Source organism: Alligator mississippiensis, chromosome 3 (assembly GCF_030867095.1).
Source record: "Alligator mississippiensis isolate rAllMis1 chromosome 3, rAllMis1, whole genome shotgun sequence".
In the NCBI taxonomy this organism is placed as follows: domain Eukaryota; kingdom Metazoa; phylum Chordata; order Crocodylia; family Alligatoridae; genus Alligator; species Alligator mississippiensis.
Window position 1 is genome coordinate 181,928,278 of NC_081826.1, and position 19,906 is coordinate 181,948,183.

The 19,906-nt window shown below is 42.5% G+C and overlaps 1 protein-coding gene across 10 annotated transcripts in view; it reads left to right on the forward strand.

Annotated features, from left to right (window-relative positions):
- The first annotated feature begins 4,970 nt into the window (after window positions 1-4,970).
- Window positions 4,971-19,906, forward strand: part of FREM1 (FRAS1 related extracellular matrix 1) — a 148,051-nt gene continuing 133,115 nt past the window's right edge. For 2 of the 10 annotated variants that reach the window (XM_059724710.1, XM_059724711.1), the window contains exon 1: window positions 4,975-5,426. The gene's annotated coding sequence lies outside the window, so the exon portion shown is untranslated. Of the gene's footprint in view, window positions 5,427-19,906 lie in introns of all 10 variants that reach the window. The other 8 variants (XM_019483845.2, XM_019483844.2, XM_059724713.1 and 5 more) reach the window with 7 other exon arrangements.

Sequence of the window (19,906 nt, forward strand, 5' to 3'; positions counted from 1 at the left end):
GCTGTGAACACCTAGCCCATTTTTGGTACTCCCAATTTGAAAAGCAGAAGCACATTCTCACCTTGTTTCATCAACAAGGGTGTTGTTCTCATCAACATACTCTCAGGTTTCAGCAAAGGACTGGGTCTGATCTGGCAAGCTACTGTGGTACTGCAGGGAAGCCAGCTGGAGTTGAGAGTTCTCACCAGTTTGCATGATCTATCTGTCTGTCAACATACCCACGTTCAGGTTCTTACTGTCTGCACATCTGTATTGCTTCCTACTGTGTTAGGCAGTGTCACTTTGAAAACATGCCCCACCCACTCGCTTCTGTTCCATATGTGCCAGATGCTGAAAAAATACCATGTGACTATCAGTAGAACAGACCTGGGAACACACTAATTAGCAGAGCCAACTGTGAGAGCACCCCTTCTTGGCTCAAGTTGAATCACAGTCCCCCAGCATCCCAGGAGCCTTTGCAGCCCTGGTCTGTGCTGTGAGTTGAGCAGGGCTGGCCTCACCTCCCTGCTTTCTAGTTCAAGCTGTGAGGGCTGGCTGACAAGGGGGTGGTGTGGGAAACCTGTCTGGGGACACAGCGTTGTCTTCTTGGCAGGGGCGGAGCAGCTGCCCCTAACAGACTTTTCCCACTGGAATGGAGGGGGCTCGGGTATGGCACAGAAAGATTAAACCTCCCTGATTCCTCTATCCTACCAGCACAGGATCCCACCTCACTTTTCCCTGACTTTCCCCCCCCTGCTTGCAACTCAGTACAGCCGGGGACCCCCAGAGACCCCTCCCAGCCAAGGGGTGATCCCACTGTACCTTCCCAGCCCCAGGCAGAGGTTTCACTTGGGGCAGCTCACAGCAAAGGCCAGTTCGGGGGGGAGGGAGGGGAGTGAAATGGGCCCCAAACCCAGGTGGGGATATGCACAGAGCTGAGTGTAGAGGGATCGTGGTGGCAGCAGCTTCATCCTGGATGTGAGCCCTGCTGAGCAGAGGGACCCAAGCTGGGGTGGGGGGGGAAAGGGCTGGAGTGTGTGTCCACACTAGCCCAGGACAGAGCCAAGCTGAGTCAGACACGCAGCTGGGGGAGCAGCTCCTGCTTGATGGCCCCTTCTATGTACTGGAGAGTAGTGCCGAGGCAGGCCCTGGCTCTGGGCCCCGCAACAGTCCCTGGAGCTGGGCAAGGGCAACAGGAATCTGGGCAGCATGATGCTGGAGGCCAAGCTGGGCCAGGTGCTGGGCTTCTTCATGGGCTCCAAGGCAGATGGGCACAAGGGCTCCCTGAGTGGGAAGGGGGAGCTGGCTGCGCACATCACTACTGCACAGTACTCACTGGATGGTCTCAGCCCCAAGCACTACTACTACCATCCCCCAGACCATGTGGCACCAAACTGGGCACACCCTGCTCATTCTTCCCTTACCCAGCAGCTGCAGCGACACAGCACAGCCCTGTGTACAAGGTGTAAGGAGCAGGGCACTAACCCTGTGTCTCGGACGGCCAAAGCCAACTCGAGGTGATTTAATAATTGCTCGTTCGTCGGGCGGGCTGGTGAATAGAGAGGCCAAGAAAGCTTTATGGTTGTAAAACTTTATTTACGTCGCTTGTGGTTGCGATGAAAATGGTCCGGTCGTCTGAACAACTATGTTAGTTGTTCCAGCTGTCAGGGCTCAGGCCAGCACATCCGTCTACAAATCAGGCCGGCAGGGAAAAGGATACGTCTGGGATTGCACTCGGCGACGGGGAGAAGAATCGATAGGTGATCAGTCTATCGATCAGCTCAGCCACGAGTCAGATCTCTTCAGAGGCACTCTGCAGCGTGCTCAAAGTTCTCCGACTTGGGCGGAAGTCGCGCTAATTTTTAAATGGCTAGCAAGCCAATGACTAGCCGCTACGTGGGAATAATTTAGAGCTGGCCAATAGCGGGACACAAATTTGCATTCGAATGGCGGGAACTCTCTTGCACCAGGGGTTTTCTGCTGCAACAGAAAACCTTTACTTTGCAAGAGGCTCTCATGTGGCGGGAAAATTCCACCATGCCGAGGCACCAAAATCACTGGGTTGTGACACCCTGCAGCTTCACTGCTGCTGCTACCACCATCAAGGGGGCCTGCCCTGATCCTACTGATAGGTGCCACCCCTGCTGCCCATGCTGCTGAACTGTGGTTGGCCACTGGACAGGCAGCTGGTGGCAGTGGGGAAGCTGCCTGGGGGCAGCAAGGAGCCATAGGAGTAGTGCCCCATGCCTGGCACCTGGTATATGGGGCCATGCTGTGCCACTGCTACTTCTGGGTAATGGAAGAGTGAGCAGGGTGCACCCAGCTTGACACCCAGTAGCCCAGGGGATGGCAGGGAGTAGTACTCAGGGCTGAAGCCATTCAGCTAGCACTGTGCAGTAGTGGTGGGTGCAACCAGCTCCTCCTTGCCTCCTGGGGAGCCCTTGTGCTCATCTGCCTTGGAACCTGTGAAGGAGCCCAGTGCCTGGCCTGGCTCAGCCTCCAGCATCAAGCTGCCCAGCTTCTTGGGGCCCTTGTCCAGTTCCAGGCACTGCTGGGGTGAGCCCGCTCTGTGGACACCACTGCAAGGACTGGGGCCTGCCCAGGTGCCACTCTCCAGTGGGTAGAAGGGGCTGTCGGGCAGGAACTGCTTCCCCACCAACTGCATGCTCAGCTCAGTTCAGCTCTGCCCCGGGCTAGCACAGACTCACTCCAGCCCATTCCCTGAACCCACCCACAGCTTGGGTCCCTCTGCTCAGAAGGGTACTCTGGGGGTCCTGGGCCATACTGAGCTGCGAGCAGGGGGAAAAGGCCAGGCAGAATCCAGCTGAGGTTCTGTGGTTTTAACAGAATGTACAGATTTACATATTATTTATAGCTTGATGTTGCAATGGCATAGGCTGTTGTTTAACACTGGAAATTTAAGCTCAAAATACAGATTCATTCTTTGTTCTGTTCTTTCTTTCTTCATTAGTGTGCCTCAGGTGCATTTTTTTCCTTTACAAATAAAACCTGGGGATGAAAAGGACTGATGGCTCTTGTATCCTGTTTAAAGAAAGAGTCTGTAAAACAGCTGGCTGTTTACATTCACACCAGTATTCTAAGCTGCAGGGGTATAGTTAATTATTAATGAGAAAAGTATATACTGTGTTTAAGTCACAAAGGAGATCTCCCTTCATGTGCAGTGAACTGAGTCAGTCCACTCCCTTTATAACTTAGGCAAAGAAAAAGGGTTAGGGCATATATGGATATATGAACAGGATGGCTGTTTTTTCCTCTTTGACATTCTGGAATTAGTAAATAAAGCAGTTGGGTGAATTCAACCTACCCATTGGATAACGTGACACTAAAAGGTGACTAAGCTAGTCGCAGAGAGTTTTAAACGTCCACAGACTGTAATAAGATGTGAAATGCCAAATTGATCTATGGCATAAATGGAATCTGGCTTGAAAGGAATTTCTACACTTGTGCTAGAGGTACATTTGGCCACAGAAATTATTGTTGTTCCTTAAAAGCTTACTTGCTGGCAGACTCATTCTTTGTGTTAGTATATATGCCCCACTGTTTCTGTGGATTTTAACCAGACCACAAACATGGACATTGTGCAATGCAAAGAGATTGTACATCATAGTGAATTAGAAGTAAAATATTAGTAAGAAGATACGCTCAGCAATTGAAGCAAACTAAACTAAAACCATTTATGTGACTCATAAGATAAATATATTCAACCCAAACTTTACTGGAAAGTAATAAAATCTGAATGCTTTAATAGATCTTAAAAACAGGGCATTATATTGATGATGACACCAGAGCTATGTCTAAAGTAAAGAACTTTTTTCTATAATTTTTTCTTAACATAATGTTGTCCAGATTGTATCACATTACAACCCGCTTAATGTACTTTTCTGAGACCATTTTAATTTTTAACATTCTGTTTACTTCCTCTGTCTTTGAGTTATACCATAAGAACATCTGCTATAGCTTTTCTTTTACAACAGATTTAAGATGTGGTGTTTAGAAATATTACTTACATGTGTTTGTGTGCATTAGAAGTGCAATTATGCTTCTTAGGTAGGGGCCAAATTCAGCTCTGGTATAAATGGAGGCAAACTTACAGTAGTTTATGGAGTTAATAATATGGCTAAAGTTGATCCAAGTGTGTGTGTTCTGTGAATTATAGAGAAGTCAGTCAGTCAGAGTCACTAATACAGGTACAACAGAGGCAACATAAGCTTTTCATATTGTTCTTTGATTGAATTCCAGATCTGGCTTACAGCTACTCCCTACAGGCTGGAATGAAAAAGTCAAACTCCATACCCTTGCATATTTGGCCTCTGCTGAAACTACTTATAAGGTTGCTAATTAATGCTAACTGATGTTGGCAGCTTTGCACTATGGCCCCATGTCCTCTGAAAATGGGAGTTAGATCACCAAACTCACTTGTCATGGAGTACCAAAGAACCATTACATATAACAACTTTAGTTCTGAGTGACTGACCCAGTGGTGGGAGTTTGCCTGGAGGTCCAGGTATGAAAGGCTGAGGGAACATAGCTCCCAGTTCATGAAGCACTGAGCTCCTTACAACGCTGCAAGATTTGGCCCACTGAGTATATTCTTCTACTGCTTCCTGTAGGTTCAGATGGGAAAAAGGGCTAAAATTGCTGTTGACCTTTATTGTACTGAAATGTCAATAAAAGATTACAATGAATATGTTTTTTAATATTCAGTCTGAAATATGAATTCCAGTCTTAATCCATTGCAGTATTTTAAACAGTAGAATGAATTACCTTCTAATAGTCTAAACACATTACAGTGCTAATTTGCCTGAGTTTAATTTCACCAGCCATGGGTTATCTTCTAAGGGGGGGCTATGAATTCTATCTGTATTTGAATAAAGTAGCAGGAAAGGGGCTAGGGTGGGGAGATTTCTATCAGAGCCATTTGCTATAAAGCTTTAGCACATCACTGATAGTGGGGAAAAATTGTCTTAACAGAACTAAGGAGAAAAATGAGCAGACCTGATTAACAGGAGCTCAGTTTTTATTCCCAGTAGACTCAACTAGCAGAAGGGGAAGAGAAGATCTGGGGCTCATTGCCAGAGAAACATTGCTCAATGTAAATATTTGAAGGCATCTTTAGAATGTCCTTATCATAGGGAGCCCTGAAGCTTTTGTACTCTGCAAGTTTTCAAGTCAGCAACAGCCTTGTAGATAACTATGGCAAAGAGTTTTTAATGTGGATTTTTAGTGCAAAGAAAGCTAAAACCAAGCTGACCAGAAAGACTGGAATTTCTGCTCACTCTCTCTCTCTCTCTTTCTCTCGCCCACTCATTGGATTTGTCTCTCTGCAAGCCCTTTAAACCAGAGATTACTGGGTCAGTGACTCTTATTATCCCTCTTATGCCCGTATCCTCTTGTTTTCAAGCTCCTGAAGGAATATTCCTACTTGTGTAAGTACATTCTCTGTGTCTTCCTTCTCCTATTGACTATAATGTTGTATGAATTGAATGCTATAGAATATATGCCTGCAGTAGTATTTAAAACCTTCACTGGATGTTACAAGGTACATAGGCAGTAGATACAGTATTCTGGATGAAAGCATTCTAATTTAAGATGAAAGGAGGCGCTCAGTATTACCAGTGGGTTCACAAGTATTTTAAAAGTTAAAGATTCCAAATAACTTATATTGTCCTAATGTACAACTGATCTTTTTTATTAGGTGATGTGGATTTCTAAACTGTGCTGTCTTTCTTCCATCAACAAGTAAACTCATACAACTTTATGCTTTTATATTTTTCTGCTTCCCCCTCAAAACATAAGGTTTGGTAGTGTTTAGTAAGACTCTTTAAGATTTTCTTTTTAATGAAACGCACTGAAGGAGAGAATATGGTACAAACCATTAAAAAAGAGACATTTAATATAGATACAAGATAAAGCCCTTCAGAGATATTACTTTGATTTAGCTGGAAGAATCTGGATTTTTAAAGTAGATATTAAGGGTATATATTTTTTATTTTTCCAGAGAGTTCTATGAGAATATTCACATTTTTGTTTGTATTCATATACTCTCCCTATATAACTGAACATAAAGGCTTTGATTTGTAACATTTTGAAAAAGTGCTTTGCTGTTTTTCCTGTGTGTACAGAGGACTTGCCTCTGAAAGTCAGCTTTTTCGGGTCTGTCATTTGCTATCACATTCTGCGTCAGACTGAGATATTCTAGTTAGTTAAACTCCTGCTGATAGTTATACTCGACATCCTGGAGAGATTATTAAAAAGGAATGTTGATATTTATGATACTGAGAGATTAACTGATATTTTTTGCTGCATGATGTTATAAGTACACTGGCCAAAATACATCTCTATTGCCAACATGTATTTTGTACATCTGGAGAACTGGCACTTGAAAGACATTAGAGATACAACACCAGTTGCTTCAGTGGTGAGGGAGTGCACAATCCTCTTTCTTCTCTCCTAGTTAAACAGCGCCCACTCATGGGCCCTGTAGTTAAGTGTCTTGTCAGCATTTCTCTTATGATTCAAGTGACTTAGAAACCAATGATTTAAATATGACATGTAAGTAGGGAATATTCTAACCTCTCCCCACCCCCAACCCTGCAGTTTTACTACACTTACACATACTCTATTTAGGGTGTATAGAATGTATGTATGCTGGAGCTGTGCTGTGTTGTTTCAATTTAGATTATGAATTGGTTTGGAGCTCAATCCTATGCTATGCCAATTTTGAGATTTTTACAGTTTATTTTTTCCATATGCAAAAACAGGCAAATAATGCACACAAAAAAGCCATGTTAATATTTAAATGAATGTGCCTTGATTTTATTTGTTCATTTGTTGAGTTCACTTTCTGCAAGTACTAAAGAAGTCCAGTGCAGTTGTACATATGTCTGTGACAAGTACATTTTAGCATTTACACTATTCCATAGGCAAAGGAACCAGTTGATCTGACCATTATTTGAGCAATACATTAGAATGGTCACAATGAATCCATAGAATAAAAATAATTAACTGATAATAAATATTAGTTGTATAAATTAGAAGAAAATACAATCCTGGGTACGTCCTGTGAGCAGAAAGAAAGGTTAAATTGTGAACCGAGTTATTCACTTATCTCTCCTTATCTCAATTACAGTGATTCTGCAATAGCTTAATTTTTCAGGATAACCTTCCCTCATGTATACTGCTGTATACATTATTGGTTATTATAACTAGGTGGTCTGTGTGGCAGAACTTGATGGCAGTCGGGCCTTTGCAATTTGCAACCTGAGCTTCTGTGAATGATTCAGCTGCCTTTTGTGCAGCTAGGTGAAAAAAAACTGAATAGGCAGCATTCAGGAGGTTGTTAAACAGTCCCTAATGAAATGTCTTATTTTGTCTGTGGTTGCTATCATTGTGATGCCTTGTAGCAGCATTTCAAAGGGCTATAATAGCTGGCTGTGAGGATAAGCTGTAGTTGTGTTCCAGATAAATGCAGCCTACAGATGTCTGGAGGTGTTAGATGAGTACCTTAAGCTGACAATAGAGATGTGCTGTGCAAGAACCTTAAACATTTAATGTCACTTTAGCTATATATCAGTTTAATTTGTTAAAGAATCATGCATATATTTTTAGTCCCAAATTACCACATTTAGTGGTTGGGAATAATTCTGATGAAATGCATTTAAATATTTCTTTAAAATAATACATACCTAAATTAGAACGTGCAAATATCCATAATTATGCTAGGTACAAGAGACTCTCAAGAGACTCTCAAACTGCTCAACTCAAACACAGAGTGAATATTTTTATTCCCACTCGACAGGTAGAAAGACTGAAGGTCACACACTACGTCAGTGCAAAAGTCTAACTAGTACCTCTTTGTACAGGAGGCATCACTTGTAACTTGCAGCCAAACTTAACACTGATCCGTATCATGGAAAATAGAACTAAGTTATTCTTTAGTTTAGAAATGTTGATCACTCTTAATGAGTCTATCCAAATATAGAAAGGGCTGCAAAACGTTCCTCTTTGAAAAGGTTTTCCACCATAAGAATGACAAAACACTTTTCCCTTCCACTTAACCAAAACGTAATATCTAATGCATCAGCAGTGCTTACCCTATCCCAAGTGGAATTTTTATCCTGAAAAGGAATAAAAGCCAGAGCCTGCATGAAGCCCACCAGGGCCTTCACTGTTGCCACTGATTTTAAGTAGTAGGTGCTCACATACTATGGTGATGGTGGCAGTATAAAACCCCAAGGCAGATCAGATGGCCTGTGGAAACGGTTTTTACTTTGCTGGGATGGGTTGTCAGCAACATGCTATTTCACTTCTGTGAGATGGCAGGTATCATTGCCCCACACGAGCATTACATTGCATCATGACTTGACAAAGCAATATCATCATCCATGTTTCATCATGGCCTCCTCTCCAGGTTTCCAGTCTTTCCTGTGAGGAACATATTGGCATCTCCTTTTCCAATCTTTGATCAATGACTTCTACACTCTGGGTCCACTAAGCAAATCTCACTGCCTGATAGAGCTGCTTACATCATGAGAACTGCATCTAAGTTGCAAATCCATAGAAATCTACAGGTAGCTCAAAAGCCAAAAATTTGGTGTTGCTGATTAGAAACTGGATGCTGTTTTACTGTAGAGTGTCTTTATTTCCTTACTGAACAAAGTGTAACAAAGTGACACCAAGTTCAAGCAATTTGGAACGAAAAACATTTTCTGTTCAGTAATTATATATCAGTCATAACAGAATCAAGCTGATCACTGACTAATCTGTTTGCCTGCTAGCATTTTAGTTTGATCTTTTATTCATTGCCAGTTATCTGTTGAATTCAAATTCTTTTCCAAAGGCTTCAAAGCTTTCCTCCATCAGCTAAGCCTGACTTCTTTCATCTAATCACAACTTGAGGTTAAAGAGGCCTCGATCAGTCTGTCTACTGTACCACTTTTCTTCCCGACTGAGGAGCAGGGTAGGCTTGACATGACAACGCATTCCCCATCTACTCTCCAGGCATATACAAAGATAGTTATTCTCTTCACAAGAAGGCCTTTTTCCTCTCCAGTGCTGTCTTACTTCTGGAGAGGTCATCTGCCTGGTCCATCTTCTGGTTTCTCTGTCAGGACCTAGTTGTCCTCCTAGTCTACCTGATCTCATTGATGTTAAACTTTAATGGCACTTTGAATCCTTCTCTCTTTTCTCATAAGACTTGTCAGTCCTTCTTACATAATCCAGGTCTTTAGAAGCATATTGTGAGGAAGACCCAGAATACCTAGAAACTGGAAAGCATGATAGTACTAGGCCCAGTGGAGGGGCCCAGCATGGTTATGTGATCCAAAGGAGAGTAAAATGGATTTCCTACCCTCTGTTAAATCAGGGAAGTTGTTACACATTGGGATTAGGACATGCTAAAACTAAGTGGCATTGGAGTTAGAATGTTATCTGAGCAGTTGCATGGTAAGGGTTAATACCCTCTCTGACTTGTACAGCTCAGACTTGCTGCTAGAGGACTGGTGAGCAGGGGCATGGCTAAGAGCTGCTCACCAGCTCTCCAGTGGCTTCCCTTGTTTCACCCTTGGCCCTTGTGGCTTGCATCTCCATCCCCCATCTCCCCTGGACCCTGGGGATCATTCCCTGCCCTCCCCTGGGGCTCATCCTTGCTTTCCCCCAGCTTTCTTCCCCAGTTCCCTGTTCACCTGCAGTTGTCAGTGCTATACCAGGGGTGATGGAAGCTCCTGTTTCACTCCAGAGGCTGTGCAGCAGCTGGGCTCAGCCTGGAGAGTAGAAGTGGCAGCAGCAGGTGGGCAACTTCCCCCTCCCTGCCTGCTCCTGGCCTAGTGGGAAACATCTTGGGGGCAGGCAGAGAGGGGGAACCCACCCACACACTGCTGCTACTATCCAAGCTGAGCTCAATCCCTGCATAACCCTTCAATTAGGACAGGAATTTCCCTCACCTCTGAGATAGCGCTGGCAGCAGCAGGTGAACAGGGAGCTGGCAGCCAAGGAGGAGGCAGGAAGTGAGCCCTGGGGAAGATGGTAGTGAGCCAAGAATGGGAGGGAAAGGGGAGGGAAGTGGAAGGAAATGTGCCTCTGAGCACAAAGGGAAAATGAGGGCATTCTTATCTTCTTTGGAAATCCCCCTAGGTGCTGGTTCTCCATGGCTGTCACTCCAGGGCACTAATGTAGATGATAGATCTGAAGGATCTATCATCCACAGATAGGGGGTTGGGAGCAGTGTATCCTGTATTCTAGAGGACCACTCCCAACTTGTAGTGGCCCCATATAGCAGTTTAACATTACTGCAATATGAGCTGCCTAAAACGAGTCTGAGATAATCCTCATCCAAAAAGGATTATCTCTGAGATGCTCAGAGCCCACTTAACTCATCTTTCCCTGCCTTAACATGCAGATACTCCATTTTAAGATGTGGGAAAGGTAACATGTAGTTCCACCTCCAGTTTACACTTTAACCTCCAACAAAAGGACATAACATTTTATATAATTGGTAAGAGAGAGCATGGTAGAAAGACTATTTTAACTTGAGAATTTTCTAGCCTAAAGGTTTTGATTGGCATTCAGGAAATGGGCAAACGTTTGGAATAACCCTTTATTTTTAAAATACTGATCTGCTTCTCCCAACAAATAACCAGACACTAGACGTTTACAGTCCTATCTCAGTGAAGAAAAATTCTGTCATTGCATAATTCCAAAGAGATTAAAAAGGAGGGAAGGAGGATAATGTAGAAAGTATCATTTTTCCAATGGCATAAGATGAATACTATTGGAAGCTGAACATTTTATAGACTGCTTCAAACAGCTGTTAGGGAGAAATAGCTAATCATTTTTCTTAGCTACTTGTACATTATATTCATAGTAATGGACCCTGTCTTCCTATTGAATAGTTGTACTATGGAAATGTAAGTGTTCAGAAAGTGTCACGTTCTGCTTGTGGCATAATTCTGGGGGGAAAACAAACATCCAGGGAAATTAAATAAGTAGAAAACTGAGCAAAACTGATTCATCCTTATATTCACAGATTATTCTGGGAGACCTGTTTCTCTGGGGTCAAATGAGAAAAGGACAAACACCTGTTCATTGCTCTCCTTTAGGAAAATAATCACTGTATTCACACAGTTCAATTAATTGTTAGTTTCTAAACTCAACTGTAGGGACCCACATGTTTTTAAACATAAAACATTATGTGAATTTAATTATTGGTCTCTCCAATTTGAATATATTAAATATATCTTTAAAGTATGGACCATCTTTATGATTTAAAGCCCCTTTAACAGTATAAACAGATACATCCAGCAGAAAACAGTGTACTGAGAGGAACTTTCTGGCAGACAGTGTTTTGCGGGGAAGTGGCAGTGGGTAACTCTCACTGGGCATGTCTACCTGTTCATTAAAGCACTTTTGCTACTACACATTAAGTTTAGTACCTCTGATATGAAGTACTACATAAAGGCGCATTAGCCCACACTAAGGTACAGTAGCAAAGGCGAATTTTTTTTGTGATGCTTAATGTGCAGTAGATTCATTCTACTGCGCGTTACTGTGTTAGCATGGCTCATTGCCATGACATGCTAATGAGCAGTAGAATAGGCCACCGTGCATTATGGCATCTTGTATAGATGCGCTCACTTATTAGTCTCAATTGCTAGGGACAGACATTACACATAAACTGGTTCAAGTGATCAGAAAATGGTTTAAACCTATAACAGAACAGACATTCAGTGTACATAAACTAGTTTGAAAATGGTCGAAACTGGTTTGAGATAAACATGGTTAAATGTAGTATTAGACTTAACTGATTTGGCTCAAACCAGTTTATTCAATGTCTGTCCCAGACCCCTTGCTGGTTTAAGTTAAACCAGAGTCCCCCAGCATCCCACCCCTGGGTGGGGCTCTGCTCTCTGCTCCAGCCCAGTCCAGCTGGTCTCACCCCTCTGTTCCCTGGCTGGAGCTCCAGTAGAGATTGCAGGTACAGCAGCATCTGCCTGGCTTCCTCTTCCCCCCCTCACCACCGCTCTCTGCTTAAGCAGGGATTTCCCTCTCCCCTCTGCCTTACACAGACACCTCTCAGCATTAGCTAGTATACTACATGCTAGCTACAGTCTGTGCTATGGGAGACAGGACAAATACAGACAGGACAGTGTCAGCTTAGGGCCCTTTGGAGCTAATCAACAGGTAGCTGATAATGTCCCTCCATTCCTTCCTTGGAAAAAGTTTTTTAAGAAGAGCTTGAACTAATGAGAGAGAATTGTGTTTTGTTTGATGGGCTGATAAATACTAACAACTTCCTGTGTAACTCCCTGCTCTGTAACTCGGGGATATACAGCAAAAGCCTTGTTATCCAGCACATCACCAACCGGAAAGCTCCAGTGCATCTGTCACTCTTCTGAGGGAAACAGCAAATGTGAAATCAGAAGTCCAACTTCCAGTTTCACCGCCGTGAGCCTACTGTGATGCTTCCTTGTGGACCATGGCCCCGGGGCAAAGCCTGCGTGGGGGGCCCCTCCCTGTCCGGGTAACAGAGCTTTTGCTGTATACTGGACGTAAGGAAAAACTTCTTTACTGTCAGAGTTTCCAGTATCTGGAATAGATGCCCCCCAGAAGTGGCGCAAGCATCTACTCTGGACACTTTCAAGTTGCATTTGGATGCTTATCTCGCTGGGGTCATCTGACCCCAGCTGACTTCCTGCCCTTTGGGCAAGGGGCTGAACCTGATGATCTTGTGAGGTCCCTTCCAGCTCTAATGTCTATGAAATCTATGAAACTCAACTCTCTGCTGGCTCTCTTGCTGGTCGGGGGGAGGAGGGACTCCTCCCTAACTAGAGCATCCTGCCATGTCCTGGCCACACCCTCCCTTCAGTTCAGCACTGATGAAGGGAAGGGAGGACTCCTGTTGCCCTCCAGCTTCTAGCCTGAGCCACTGCAGGCATGTGCCTGTATTTCTTCAGTGCAGAGGGGATGTCTGTGGCTAGGGACAGACATTCAAAAAACCTGAGCTTGAATTGATTCAATCTTTGCAGTTTACTCTAACCTGGCTAGGCTAAATCAGTTTTGTAACCAGGCAGACATTCCAGAAATGCAGGCACATGCCTGCAGTGGCTCAGGCTAGAAGCTGGCGGGTGCTAGAGCAGCCCTCCCTTCCTTTCACAGCACTGAGCTGAGGGAGGCGGGGGTATGGCCAGGCCCCATCAGGATGCTCTGATTAGCCCAGCAGGGAATTGATAACAGTGTTTATCACCCCTAACTCAATGTTTATCACCACAATAAGAAAACAACAGAGGGACATTACCAGCTATCTGTTGATTCTGCCTATTGATTCTACCTGTTGATTCAGCAGGGACCATAGCCAGTAGGTGGTCTGCTAGCTAATACACAGACACTTCCTCAGCAAGGCAGAAGGAAGGGAGGAATTCCTGCTTATTGGGGAGTGGTGAAGGGAGGGGGGAAGCAGCCTGCAGTCTCTGGAGTTGCAGGCAGGGAGCAGACAGGAGGTACCAGCCCTGCTGTGGAGCAGAGAGCCCCACCCAACCCAGAGAGTATACCAGGATGCTGGGGGAGTCTGATTTATCTTAAACCAGCAAGGGGTCTGGGACAGACATTGCATAAACTGGTTTGACCCAAATCAGTTAAGTCTGATATTATATTCAACCAGGTTTATCTCAAACCAGTTTCAGCCATTTTCAAACTGGTTTATGTGCACTGAGCATCTGTTCTGTTACTTAAACCAGTTTATGTGTAATGCCTGTCCCTAGCCTGTGTGGTTACAAACTGATTAGACTCACCTGCAAAGATTGAATCAATTCAGGCTCAGGCTGTTTGAATGTCTGTCCCTATCCAATCAGGAACTATGAGCTACTTTAACTAGAGTGTTGTTTTAATGATACACTGCAGATTGTCCTCATTTCAATGTTTTTGAATGGGCCAGGCTATGACGACAAGACATGACAAAGGTACTGGTTCCTTATTTACAGAAAATATCTCTTTCTCTTCTCCTCCTCCACTTTTTTTTCTGTCTTTAAAAAGCTCTTTTCACTTCTTTATGATGAAAGAATGTAACACTACTCTTGCAATCTTAGTTGCTGGAAATGAAAGGACTTCCAAGCTACAACAAGGGATATTGAGGCATCTTGTAATAATATAGCCTTTATTTCACATTTTTTGATCCTTTCCTCTTACCCTTTTCTAACATTCTCTTCCCTTTTCTCAGTCTCTCAGTTGTTTTCTGTATTGTTCTGCTCTCTTTTATCCATACATCCACCTCATGGGACAGTTCTCCTCTCTTGGTAGGTCTAGAACCCCTGGTACAGTTATGTATGGGTTAGAGTTCAACAGTGCAATAATGTTCAGGTCTGGGTTCTTCTTTAAATATGATGTTAAACTAAAATCTTCCCCATCCCTGTTTGGTTGCTGTTCTGGCAGAACTTTAACACACTGTGGCTCTTTGTGTATCACCTCAGTGTCCTGAGAAGCATTCCTTTTCCTAGTCAAACAGTAATTAGTCTTCTAAACTTGTTGAACTATTGCTGACAGGGTTGTCAAACAAAGACAGATTTTTATTGACAATCTGAAAACTTTTTACTGACATATGTTTTACATAACGTAAATGTAAACAAGGGATGGATTCAGCTTTAAAGGTTTAACACCAACAATATTAAAAAAGTTTGGCTGTCAGTAAAGTTTGCAGATTGCCAGTAAACAAAATTTTCTTGGATTGGTGATCCTGTTCGACTACAGCAATGGTTTTACACTGTGCTGGCTTCATCATAAGGGTCTCCTACTCATCTCCACATCCTGATACCCCCAATGATACCTGCTATCATGCTGCATCCCCCAATCCTACTCTCACTTGCCCTGGTCCCTTTTTCTGGGCATGGACTCCCAAACAAGGAGAACTGTCTGCCTAAATTTGACCACCACAGCAGGAGCACATGCTGGGGCCACAAAGCCCTGAGAGAATGAACTGTGTGGGGTGCTCTTATCCCATTCAGATACCAGGTGGTGCTTCTATGAGCTGTCTATACATCAAGGCTTGCCTCCAGTACCAGTACAAGGAGCATCCATCAAGCTCAGGTCTTCTTGTTTTTTTATGGATAGCTCTGTTTTTATGGACTTTATGGCCAGGACTTGTTAGGCTTGTTTTTTATTGACTATCCACAAATTTATGGAAAGTTGGCAGCCCAGGTTTCTGAGTAGTTAACAGTTGCTGCATTATGTTGAAGATGATAAAATTTGCAGAATTAGCATTTGTAAATAAGTGGTTTTTGGTGCTGCCTATTTTTATTATTAACTTTGATTATACTGGGTCTGTGAGCTAAAAGGGAAAGGTATTTACTGTAGCCTTGTAGTCTCTTAAATTCCAAGAGTGGGTGCATCTACATGAGACACTACTGCACAGTGGTTACTGTGCATGTGTTTAGTACTTATGTAATCATGTAACTGGAGTTACTAAGCTGTAGCACAAACGCATGCCTTTGAAGTGATGATACTGTGCAGTAGCGGAATAATACTGCACAGTAATGTATTAGCATTGTTGGTGGTGTGATGCGCTACTGTGCAGTCTTATTTGGCTACTGCAGTCAGCATCTCATTTAGACAAAAAAGTGCCACTGAGACCAAAAAGTGACTATATGCAATAAATGCCCTGAAAAAGAGAGGTAGTTGGGAAGGCAGTGAATAGGATCCTGTCCATCTCTGGATTCTGTGATGCTAGATCAGAAAGGCAGTGGAGGGATACAAGTGAGCCCAGATATGGCCAATGCAGTTTTATGTGTTAGAGCTGTTTTTCCTGATTGAGATGAAGACTGCTGTTGAAGAATGATTAAAGCATCATGCAATGAAATACTTCTTTCTTAGCAATAGTTATGCCAAATAACATGCAGGGGTTACACTCATGGAACAGAGGCTTTAAAAAGAGAAAAAAAGAGGGGTATTGCTCTTTAGAATCACAAAATTCACGGAAATAAATAAGCTTAATATCTGGTTTTGATGTGACCTGTAATCTTTGTTTGTGTTGTATGGGACTAGAACACTAAACAACAAATGGTCAGAGGGGTGCTTGTGTTAATTGTTGGTTATAAGGTGACAGCTATATAATTTGGCAGTTCACAGTCCCTTGCTTCTGGCTAACTTTTAACTGGTGCAATAATTATCAGTTTCTTTCTTAGAGGGCATTTAGGACTGTTTTTTGGCTTTTTAAATTCCCTTGTTTTTAGTCCAAGTTTTTTTCTATTATATGTAAGTCTTTCTTAATATTATTCTTTAAAATAAGCCCAACAAACTTCCAACCCACACTAGCTACCCCCCTCACTCTCTACCTCCCACTTTTAAAAAAGAAAGGGTAATTTTAAATTGAATTGTTAAAAGAAAACTCCCAGGCATCCAAAGATTTTGTCACACACAGAGCAGCTCTTATGACCTGATCCAACTCTCATTGAAGCCAATGGAAAGACCCCCACTGATTTCAGTGGGAGTTGGCTTACGGCCCTTAGTGATTAAAGTTTTTTAAAGGGATATTATGTACTGCCACAGAGTTTCTGGGTCTGTTTCTAATCTTACTTGCAGCATTTTACACCAGTGCAAATCCACTGAAATTGAAAGAGTCAGTCCTGATTTACATAATATTAATTGGGATCAGAATGCATAACGATTTCTGGAGTATTTTAAGCCTTAATAAGTAAGCTTATGGAGGAACATTTCTCACTAACTCTTTTACATACACATTGGTTATTTTGAGATACTCTCTCTAATTCTTTTACTGGGTTGTGCATGGGGATTTAAGACATTTGGGGCTAAAATCTTCCTTCAGTTCTCTACTGCATGCTTCCTTGGGAGTTGCACAGGTGTATCTGGTAGGAAAACTGAACCTTATTATATAATCTGTAACATGTGCAGTGCTTCAGTTTTCAAGCACTCTGATATTTGTTGCTTATGATAACTATTTTGATATTTCTGATACCCTTTTTCAGTGTATGGTCTGCATGTTTCTAGCAAAGCTTTTACATGGTAGCTTTTAAGCATGGCACAGATCCTTCAAAAGAGTGTGCTATTACAGCATGATGTTTGGATTTCTGTTGATCTGCAATAAAGTACCCTGAGTTTGCTAATTTTGTCTACTAAAAACTGCTTAAATAATTTGCAGAAAGAACCCCCGGATTTAAAACTTTGTTCATCTGGAACAGAGTAAAATATAGAACAAAAGAGATGTATTTGGGGGAGGGAAAATACCTTAAGGAATGTTTAAATTTTAAAGCCTTAAAGTAAAATTTGAGCAGAAGCTGGAAATTTGGATCTTTGTTAAATTTGTGTTGATTAGCATATGATGGGTCTTGCTTTCTAAATCTACATCAAAATGTCTTCCCATTATAACTTATTAATATTGTTGAACCAAATAGTCCAACCTTGCTTACTCACAAAAGTTGTACTTTTTAACTAGTCTGGTATAGTTAAAGAGATGCAACAACACTGGACCCTATATACCTTCCTAACTGTAGATACAGTAGACTGGTATTTTGTCCCAGTATTTATATAAGGGAAGTTGAATAAGCTATGCAAGTTGAGAGCATTAATACTAGTAAAACACTGTCCAATCTAAGGGCTTCAATGGGATAACTATTCTGGTTAGAAAAATCACCTTCCCTAACCAACATTGTTGCACCTGTACATAACTGTGTATTGGTTCCTGCAGTTTAGGTTCTTTGCAGGGCCCGCATTACTTGACAAAATTGCTTAGTCTGTTAAAACAATCATGATGGCATTACCTTAGCATGCAGTTTTCTTCTGAAGAATCTTAAAACTCTGCAGCATTTTAAAGGAACAGCTGATGCTGTGATACTTGTAGTTCATCAATGCAAAAGCTTCCTAATAAGTACCAGCAGTCTATAAGAACAGCCAAAAGCTCTTGAACTCAGAAGGAACTTCTCAGAAAGCATCATTTGAAGTTTCCAGTTACTCACTTCCACTCCCTCATAGTTATCCATTTGTCAGCTTCTCAGCCAGTCTTTTAATGCCTCCTTCTATATGGCCCCCTAGGCAGAGTCAGAGCTCCCCGTCGACATTTAAGTTCCACCTAAAGTCTGTTTTCTGCCTTGCTAGGTACCATCAATTAACTTGTTTTGTGTATAGAGTCATTGTTTCTCCTCCTGTCACTTCTCATTCCTTGTCTGTCTGTTCTTAGACTGTGAGCTGTTCAGAGCAGGGAACATCCCTTCTTGGGAGTTTGGGAGCTGCCTAGAACATTGTAGTAACTACTATAATTTAATAGCAGCTCTTCTTGAACTTTGATGGGTGTAAAAAGCTAATGTTTACCGTTTCAGACCCCCATATCTGAGAACTGGATCAACCAGGTCACCTCAAATTACAGAAAAAATCTTACTCTTAGCACTTCAGGTATAAATACCCCTCGCCTTTAATACCCAAAAGCTTGCTAAAAAAAGCATTTTCAACTATTTGAGTTGGTCTAATAAAAGATATCAGATTTACCTGAAGAACCATGTCTGCCTATGTACTTAGACCAACACAGCTACAACCTATACCCCTGTTACTCTTAGCACTTCAATTTACATGCCAGCATGGATTTAAGAAGGACCCTTAAAGGGAGTTTTAGCACTGATTGGGGGGGGGGGGAGGGGGGGGAGGTTTATTTTGGAAAAGTTACAAAGTCTCTTTGCTCTTATTTAGCATCTTCCATCTAAGAATCACAATATGTTTTACTTACTTGAGTGAGTTTGGCCTCAGAATGGGTTATTGGGTAATTCCATGTGGACAGTTATGATGGGACAGAATTTGTGAAGCTATGTGCCCTCTTTTTATAGCTATTGCAAGGAAGAATCAGCCTCTAGCACAGCTGTGTTGTGGAGGATGTGGCCAAAAAGGGAACAGAGAGGAATTAAAAGCAATCGCAGAGTGAAGGCAAAGATGTCATTGGGACTACAGTATAGGCAAATGCTAAATCAGTACTAGTGTCCTGCTGGGTATTCAGCCCTGTTCAAGCACTGACCTTACTATGAATGTGAATCACCTCAGAGCTCTTACTTTGGCTTTCAGATTAATGTTCTTATACAGCAGAACAGGATCACTTGCTAAATCAGGGATTGAAAAAACAAGGTTACAGTTCTTAAAGACTTAGCCACAGAAAGAAGCAGAACTGCAGCAAGCAAATAGAAGCCAATTGCAGGAGCATATGGAATGAACATATGTGTGCAGTGATGTAAGAGCAGTGCCTGCAGGCACTCTTGGTTAAAGCTAGCCCATAACAGACTGAGACGGGGGACCGGCGCTGTCACAGAATTCAAAGGGAAGAAGTCCATCTCTATCTCACATACTGTCCCTGTTGTAAAAATCCAAGCTGATCATTCACACAGTCCCTAGGAAAAATGGGCAAAAGGTTCTGAATTCTGACTTAGTCTTCTGCTTTTGGTTCTTGACTCAGGGCAAGAAAATCAGAAATAAAATAACAGTTATTCTGTACAAGATGTTCACCTGTGCTTATATCCTGAGAGGGACAGTCCCTAGGAGCCCATAAGAGAGATTGTTTGATTCTGACTGAATGCTCTGAAGGTGATTTAGACTATTGAAACACTTATTTAAAGGAAAGGCATCTGGCTATTCTCTTTCGCAGGCACACATGGAGCATCTACATGGATCAACAAAGTTTTTAAACAATATCCATTTTTAATTGCTTCTCTGGCCATTTTTAAACTACAAAGTTTTGTCAGCACAAAAAAATCATACCCCAGAAGGCAGGGTAGATATACACCTTTATAAACTAACAAAATAAGATACCTATAAAAAGGACAAGCTTTTGTGAACTCAAGTTCACTTCATCCTTCCTCAGTCATACTGCCCAGACTCTGATTTCATTGTGACCTGTTAGATTCTGTTAGTTCTGTGGGACAGCCACTAGGGC